Below are 8,908 nucleotides of genomic sequence, written 5' to 3' on the forward strand. Positions count from 1 at the left end.
ATGTCGGTATATAGTGGATACAACGGTAACACTTTATTTTAGGGACACATCTATTAGCACTAATACATAAAATATTAATGCATGTGTAAGTAACTTGTAAGGCATGTACTAAGCAAAATAAGACAGTTGTTAAGCATGTATTCACAAATGTCTTGTTCATGCACAATAAGGGATTTATTACCAATATAACCTTAGTAAGGACCTAGTAGACCTAGATTTCTATTTATGTGTAAGCAGTAAGGGCCAGAATACAATGTGTATAAGCTCCTGGTACACTGTGTGAACAAACCCTGAACAGTGTGAAAATAGATGTGGAATAAGGGTCCCTATTCTAAAGTGATGCATTGCTCAGCCCAGATGGCTTAGGGCCCCCGCACTATAGGGCCCCCACTCTACGACGTAAAGTTATCAATGACGGCGGGTGGTGAGATGTCATTTTTTCATACAGCAATTAGTTTTAATTGTAAAATCCCTACAATAAATGCAGAATATAACGATGAGTAATAGTTTGGAAGCGAAACTAAGCTATTCCTTTCTGATAAATAAGTTAATGTTTGAGAAACTTAGCTACAAGAAGTGCAGTGCATGATGGGTAGGCTACGCCCTTAGTCAGAAATGCAATGCATGGCCAATGCAGCAATGATAATATTTCTGTTGTTACGTACATGGCAAATTGTTTGGATAGCAACTAAATTTCACAAGTGAGGGGAGGAGCTAAGGACGTAGGCTCAGAGCTGGGTAGGTTGTCTGTTGGCCTAGATTGCGTACCCATCATGCACTGCACTTCTTGAAGCTAATGTTCTCAAACATTCACTTAATTATCACAAAAGAGTAGTTTAGTTTTGCTTCAAAACTATTATTGTAATGTTCTGCATTTATTTTGGGTTTTGTTTTACAATTAAAACTCAGTGGTACATGAAAAAAAATACATCTCACCAACCCACCGCCATTGACAAGTGTACGTTCAATCCTTGCTATATATAGGCTCTTGTTACCTCCCTCTCATTGATATGAACAAGAGAAAACTAGATGACTCGGCTGGGTAAATATTAATTATTTGATATACCCTTACACTTTTACACTGGGTGGTGTGGGGGCCCTAGGACTTTGGTAGTGCAGAGGCCCTGAGCCATCTGGGCTGACCAATGCATCACTTTAGAATAGGGACCCTTATTCTGCATCTGTTTTCACACTGTTCAGGGTTTGTTCACACAGTGTGTCGGGAGCTTATACACATTGTATTCTGCCACTTACTACTTACAAATGAATAGAAATATAGGCTTACTGGTCCTTACTAAGGTTATATTAGTAATAAATCCCTAATTGGGCATGAACAAGACATTTGTGAATACATGCTTAACAACTGTCTTATTTTGCTTAGTACATGCCTTACAAGTTACTTACACAGGCATTAATATTGTATGTATTAGTGCTAATAGATGTGTCCCTAAAATAAAGTGTTACCGATACAACAATCAAACGAGGCTGCGAGTCTGATATTTATTTGTGTGCCTCATGCAGCACTTCCTGATTACAATTATTACTCCAGTCAAACACAGCAAAAGGAGTGCAACTCCAAGTGTAAGCACAAGGGGCACTGTTGGCACATGCTGTCCACCAGGATCAATATCTGCCAATTTAACGAGATAATACAGGTGTTGTAACCAAATGTATTTTGCCCTGTTAGAGAAGGGAGAGGGTATTGTTACCTCCGCCAAGGAGGTTATGTTTTCAGTCGCATTGGTGTGTCTGTCTGTCTGTTTGTCTTTCTGTCTGTCTGTCTGTCTGTCTGTCTGTCTGTCTGTCTGTCTGTCTGTCTGTCTGTCTGTCTGTCTGTCTGTCTGTCTGTCTGTCTGTCTGTCTGTGTCTGTCTGTCAGCAGGACACCTGAAAAAGTTATGAATGGATTTTGATGAAAATTTGTGGAGTTGTTGGAAATGACAAACGGAACAAGTGATTACATTTTGTTGGCGATCCGGATCACGATTAAAAACGATTCCTCACCATTGCAGGATAGGATGAATTTCCCTATTCCAGTTTCTAACTCCACAAAAACAAGGCAGAAAGACTTGAAAAAAAATAGGGTGTAACATAGTCAAATGTTCTATCAAACAGCTTCCTTGGCGGAGGTCTGCACTCTCTGAGTACATGTATAGTTTAGAATTTTTTTTTCCTTCTACTCTACTGCTGAACATTGCTGCAAATAAAATCCATATGCTGTGCCCAGGAAAAAACACTGTTCACGTATACTACAGGTATTTGAATGATGCTGACTGTGTTATGGGTTTATTTTGGATTATGACTGGAGCTGGTGTTTGTGTGCCAAAAATGACCTCCTCTGTTTTGATGGGATTCAAAGTGAGGGCATTCTTGTCACCCCTTTGGGACACCCTCCTGACACTCTCAAACTAGAGGTCTGGCTCCATCCCCTTTGTCATCAGCACCACCAGTACAGCATCATCATAGAATTTGATGAGATACTGGTCTGGGGTATTGATGGTACAATCGTCGGTGTAGAGAAGGTGCAATCCTATACGGTGGATCTGTATCTCTCTCTCTCTCTCTCTCTCTATCTCTCTCTCTCTCTCTCTCTCTTTCTCTCTCTCTCTCTCTCTCTCTCTCTCTCTCTCTCTCTCTCTCTCTCTCTCTCTCTCTCTCTCTCTCTCTCTCTACGTCTCAAGGCTGTTATCCTTCTCACACTCACCTATGGTGATGCTTTCAGTCTCCTCTATTTCATCAGAGTCTGTCAAAAATGAAAAGGGTGTTAAGACCATGTAAATTGTGCACTTCAACCTTGGGTACTCTATTGCCTCTTTTCCACTACCGGTTGTCTGGTAGGCCTACAGCTCGACACAGTGTGACTCGTCCTACACTTTTTGCTTTACGATTGAGCTGCCAGATAGTTGCAAGTCTGGAGTGCAGTCACAGGTCATTTGTACGTGTTTGTTGTCTGTACATTTTTGTTCAGTGAGAAGGCAAAAGAGTTGTTGAAAGGAAGTGGTTTCTTGCACAGCCAGGAAGCGTACGTGACAGAAGACACAGAGTTTGAAGGTTCAGGTTTCAGTTTCAGTGTTTCAGTCGTGAACTATGGTTTATTTACAAAAAAAAGTTACTTGGCAAATCGCAACACATAATTTATATGCTCATATGCCCTGAGGTATTTAGACAGGTAAACTACCAGCAGAGGTGTGACTGAGGTCACCTGTATTCCTCTACAGTAGGTAATGTAGGACACATGTATCAGTGCAGAGAAAAACAGCAGACTCTGAACATCTACCAGTCAGACTTGCAGAAAGATTAAACTGGACATCTGCACTGTCATGTGGGCTAAACACAAAACAATTTAATTATAAACAAATGTTCTTAAAATGTCATGATGTCATTGTTGTCTCAAAGAAAATGTATGTTCATCCACCTCTGGAGTGCAGCAACATTAGAGCCAAGGTGAAGAAAGTGGATGACATGTTTCATTTATTTGTTACAGCTGCCTGTGCTGTGTGTTGAGGTTGGTCCTGGTGTTGCATGCCCAGTTTTCGGTGCCAGGTCTCCAATAGGCCTACTCCTCCCCTGTGTGAGATCAGGGCTTTTTCACTTAGATTAAAAAGAGCAGAAAAAAACTTGACATGTTCAGAAGAATGTTGCAGCTAACACTCACAATCCTGATGTTTCAGCAGCATGACCTGACCTATGTCCCTCTAGCCAGTCAAAGTATTCATCTTTCACAAGCAATGGGGAGGGCTCTATCGTTATGCGCAGGTGTCATTGTTCCAGGATGTGGTATGTCATTCTAACAAAACAACAGCTGATGATGGTTCACATAGGCTTGGTAGAAAAAATATGTTGAGTGTTGTCAAGATGTTGAAGATATTCATCTGTTTGTTGCAGACTTTTGGGGTCACAAAAACAGGTAATGTTTATATTTTAAATAGCCATACTGTTTTCTCTAAAAACTATAGTATTAACAACACCACACAGTGTAACAAGGTATGAGGTATGACAACGTTTCTCATACTTCTGCATTCTGCCCTATTCGAGGAACTTGGGTTGTATGGACATGGGGTAATGTGATTTTATCTCAGAACGTTGGTAAATTGCCAATTCGGACTGGATTAAAATATGTAATCTCAGTGTTGTGACAGTCTTCTATATGTGCGTGCAATCTCCACAATATAGGTCTATTTTTTCTTAGCATATATGCCTATCCACAGATGCATTGGGTCCCGTTGAACAATTTTAATCTTAATTACCTGCTGCTTTACTAACCCATCAGATTCTATTATAATCTAAATGTGTGTCGTTGCATCCAAAGAGTGTGACCTTGCTTCCTGATTTTGACAGTGAAAACAGAACAACTCCCTAAAACAAAAATTAAAGCTTACCTCTAGACTGCATTTGCAAGCCAAATTAGGTAGGCCAACCGTGTGCGTTTCATGCTTAACCAGACATCTTTAGGATCGCATTGGCATGGGATTTAAAGGGTAATTTATCCGGACCGTTTGTAAGTGAAACTGTCTGTAACTCTACCGACATAGGATCAAACCTTCAATGTCACGTTTAAAAGACCCCCGCTCCTACCTGTATATATCTCTCTGTGCTGTGCCATGTCTATTTCTGAGTCCCCTGAAATAGGCTGCCTGCATTCTCTTTTTTAATGCACTGCACCCCTTTCATTAAAATTAGTCCCTTTTTAGTTAGTCTCAAATTAGTTTCTTTTCAGATCTTGTCATTTGCTGCTATAGACTGGTGATTGCTCAAGATGTGAGCAGAGATAGTTTTCTTAATTGCCTGACACGCTTACACACACACACACGCACGCACGCACGCACGCACGCACGCACGCACGCACGCACGCACGCACGCACGCACGCACGCACACACACACACACACACACACACACACACCTGCATGAAAGGGGGTACTATTTGTTCAAAGTTCATCTAAGAAATACACATTTTTCTGGGGAAGGACTCCCAGACCCCCTGCTGACAAAAATAGATTATCTTTATCCTTGTACTGTGTTGACCCCAGGTCCCTGTCTTATGTTGTTTTTATTAGCCTATTGCTGTTCTGAATGTTTGTAAATAACTGCTACGAACCCAATTTCACAAATAAACTTAAACTTGAAACCTGAGTATTTTCAGCAACGGCGGGCCAGTCGGCGGGCCCGTCGGCCCATCTGTGCTAAGGGGTTAATCCAGTTCAAATTGGCCATTTCTATTACCAACGGTCTGAGATAAAAGCACATTTCACCATGTACATAAAACTAGTTCCGTCTGAATAGGACTTAACTTCAAAGATTGAAGCTGGTATGACCAATGGTGGGAGCTTTAACATACTGATGGTGTTTTCTTTTGTACATTCCATTTGGAAAAAAATATTTCGATAAAATAAAAATAAAAATCTATTCATGACTGTTCCAGTTACATTGTGTTTACAGATAAACTTATTCTAAATCCCGTGCAGGATCACACTCTGTGTGGATGATGGCAACATACATACAGGGCGAGACCCCTTTCCCAGAATTCTCCGTATGTCTCACACTTGACGATATTGTAATTCTCCACTTCGACTCAGAGGAGGCTGAAATATTGCACATAGACACCAATGAGGCTTCAGAAACAAAGTTCATTGCCGAAGAACTCAATTATTTCAGAACGTATGTAGGATATGTACATGGAAGACTGAAACACAGAGCATCTTATTTGAAGAACCACTTCAACAACACGAAAGGTACGATAACGGAATGACATTATTTGACCAACTGAACATGGCATTCCCCTTTGTTAGGACTCTACTACAAATAATAGAATATAGAATAGAATATATTTTATTTGTCATTGTGACGCGCACAACGAAATTGAGAATTCCTTGTTGATTGAGGCAAAAACAATAAATAAATAAATAATAAAAATGTATATATTTCAAAAAGTAGGTATAAAATCTATTCCTTGTGTGCAGAATGAAATGCAGTGATGGCTGCTGAGGGGGGGACACCTCAGTATAAGCAGGGGGAAAAATGCTTTGTCCAGGAAGAAACCTCAGGCAGAGGTGGACTGGGCAGTCATGGGTAAGCGGTTAGGGTGTCAGACTTGTAGCCCAAAGGTTGCCGGTTCGACTCCCGACCCGCCAGGTTGGTGGGGGGAGCAATTAACCAGTGCTCTCCCCCATCCTCCTCCATGACTGAGGTACCCTGAGCATGGTACCGTCCCGCCGCACTGCTCCCTTGGGGTGCCATTGAGGGCTCCCTGGGCCCTTGCACCGGTGAGGCATAAATGCAATTTTGTTGTGTGCAGTGTTCACTTGTGTGCTGTGTCACAATGACAATGGGAGTTGGAGTTTCCCAATGGCCTTTCACTTCCCTTTTCACTTCACCTCTAACATCTTAGGTTACCTGGCCAGTAAAGCACAGAAACAATATCTGCAATTAAATCACATCCATTTGTGTCAATTAGCTATCTGAAATACTGTAGCTTACCTGGCACTTCAATAAAATAATACGTAGGCCTATGGACAATAATGTAATCACAAGATGCAAAACTACAAATGCAAAACTAAATGGAGTTTCAAATTATGACCATTCTGCCTATATTTGAAAGAGGCATTTCGGTTTCATTCCGTTTCAATTTCTCATATGTTTCAACATTCAACTACAGTATTTTTCAAACAGTATCATGATTTGTTTCAACTGTGTTTTTCCCCAGATATCTCTGTATTTCAGAGAGCTGCTGGATGTGAACTATTGGAGAATGATAAACCAGGTCCAATGTTCAACAAGGATGCTTACAATGGAGAAATTGTTGAAGTAGAGTATTATGATGCAGACCATGATACTCTTCACACTGATAGCAGGTTGCCTGATTTTAACAGTTTCATGTGGAATCACTTCTCTCCAACGCGATATGGACTGATTTATCATCCCAACTGCATAAAATTTCTAAAAGAACGTCTTGAAAAAGAAAAGAAGCGCGTGCTAAAGAAAGGTAAATATCTCACTGCAGGTTAACCTCATTGTCTTCTTAGATATCTTGTTATGAAAAGGGCTCTGTCCATACATGTACAGTATTAGTTTAAAAAAAAAAAAAAGGTAATTAGTATGGCTTATTATGTAAAATATCCAATGCCAGACAATATTGTGCAATGTAATATGGTATATCTAGAAGCAGTTTGATAAGTTGATATTGCTATGGTATATACAACAATTACTCAAACCATCTTCAGTAAAACCCAGAGTCAGGCTCCTTCAGAAGACGCTAGAGGGTGCCAAGGGGATCAGAGTGACGTGCCTGGCAACTGGCTTCTACCCCGTCACATCAACCTGACCCTGCTCAGAGACGGCCAGCCTGTGCCTGACCACCAGATCACTGGGGGGGAGCTGTTACCTAATGGAGATGAGACATACCAGATGAGGAAGAACCTGGAGGTCAGCACAGAGGAGCTACAGCAGCACAACTTTACCTGCACAGCTCAACATCTCAGTCTGGACAACAAACTGGATGTACATTTAGGTATGACCAATAATTGTCCATTCACATCGTTTATGCATTTAGATTTCTATTCAGCGTGTGTCATACAATGGTTTGTTTCACCTATTGCCTTTGCCATGCTTGCTTGTTATTCATGGGCAATAATAATTTACTTCATGCATATTTGACAGACCATGAGTGGGATTCGGTAACCACCTCTATTGTACCCAGTGTCCTTGTAGCTGTAGCTGTGTGCCTGCTTGGAGGAGTTGTGGTCATTTTCATTTGTAGGAGGAAACACAGTGGTAAGATAATTGTGTTACAGGTGTAGCTAAACCATAAAGTTTACTTTTGTTTGGATGTTTCTTGGTAATAGGCACAAGATCAATAACCCTAAAATGTTTTACTGTAGCATAAAAATACTTCCTGATGTGGGCCAGCTGTGACATCGGTAAAGGAGTTTGACTCTTGTAACAGTGCATAATATAGAACACTAGATGCTGTGTTGACCACTCACCTCCCACCCAATACTTGTAAAAATAACTTGTGACACAAAAAGCACCAATTATTTTTCACAATATGGAGTGGTTTTTTGTCTCTGTCTCTGTGATCCCATAACTATTGCATGTCTACCACAGGTACCACTGAGACAAGTGGAGATACTGAGGTGTGCTACTCTCCTGCCTCAGGTAAGTATCATGCACAGAGAGGGCACTGCACCTCCAACAAGTGCACACCTGATCACCTCATATGCCGATGCCACCACCAATGTACAGCCCACCTTGACTTTACAGTTTTATTTAATTTTAACTGTGACAAATGCAAACCATGGTATGTAAATCATGCCATATTCCACATCATTACAACCATGAAGAACATAGCCTACTGTATTGAATGCTGTAAACTGAAAAAATGGACTGAATTGTCATTTTCGTTTGTATAGGTACAGAGGACATGGATAAAGGCATCACATCAGGAAAGGCAGACCTTTAAAGAGAGGAAAGTCTTCTATGACTGATCAAAGTTCTTGCTATAATTAAATAACTGGAATAATGACAAATGGTGTATTTTTTATTCATGCAAGAGTGGCCATTGTGATGGTAAGCACTCTGTAAAATCACTTGCACTCTTTACCCTTTGCTGATATGTCATAGGTCACTCCTCCAGCTTCTCCTTCAAGCGACCGACTGGGGTCATTTATGACCCCGGGCACATATTTTCATACACCATTTCTGCCATTTTCATCAGAAAAACTTCTCCTTCTAGGAGTTTGTCAATACAGATGTTGTGCATATTCCGAATGATTTTTGTGAGGATTGGACCATCTATATGGGATTTATAATCAAAACACCAAATGACCCCGAGAGGATCCATGACATACTCAACATCATAGTGTGCATTGTTGTTGTAATTTTCAAACTCTAGTTTTTGTATTTTGTGTCTTG

General features: G+C 40.7%; 1 pseudogene; it reads left to right on the top strand.

Moving 5' to 3' along the window:
* The first annotated feature begins 5,308 nt into the window (after positions 1–5,308).
* Positions 5,309–7,794, top strand: LOC134460373 (class I histocompatibility antigen, F10 alpha chain-like; annotated as a pseudogene).
* The last annotated feature ends 1,114 nt before the right edge of the window (positions 7,795–8,908 follow it).

This window comes from Engraulis encrasicolus, chromosome 12 (assembly GCF_034702125.1).
Source record: "Engraulis encrasicolus isolate BLACKSEA-1 chromosome 12, IST_EnEncr_1.0, whole genome shotgun sequence".
Taxonomy (NCBI): domain Eukaryota; kingdom Metazoa; phylum Chordata; class Actinopteri; order Clupeiformes; family Engraulidae; genus Engraulis; species Engraulis encrasicolus.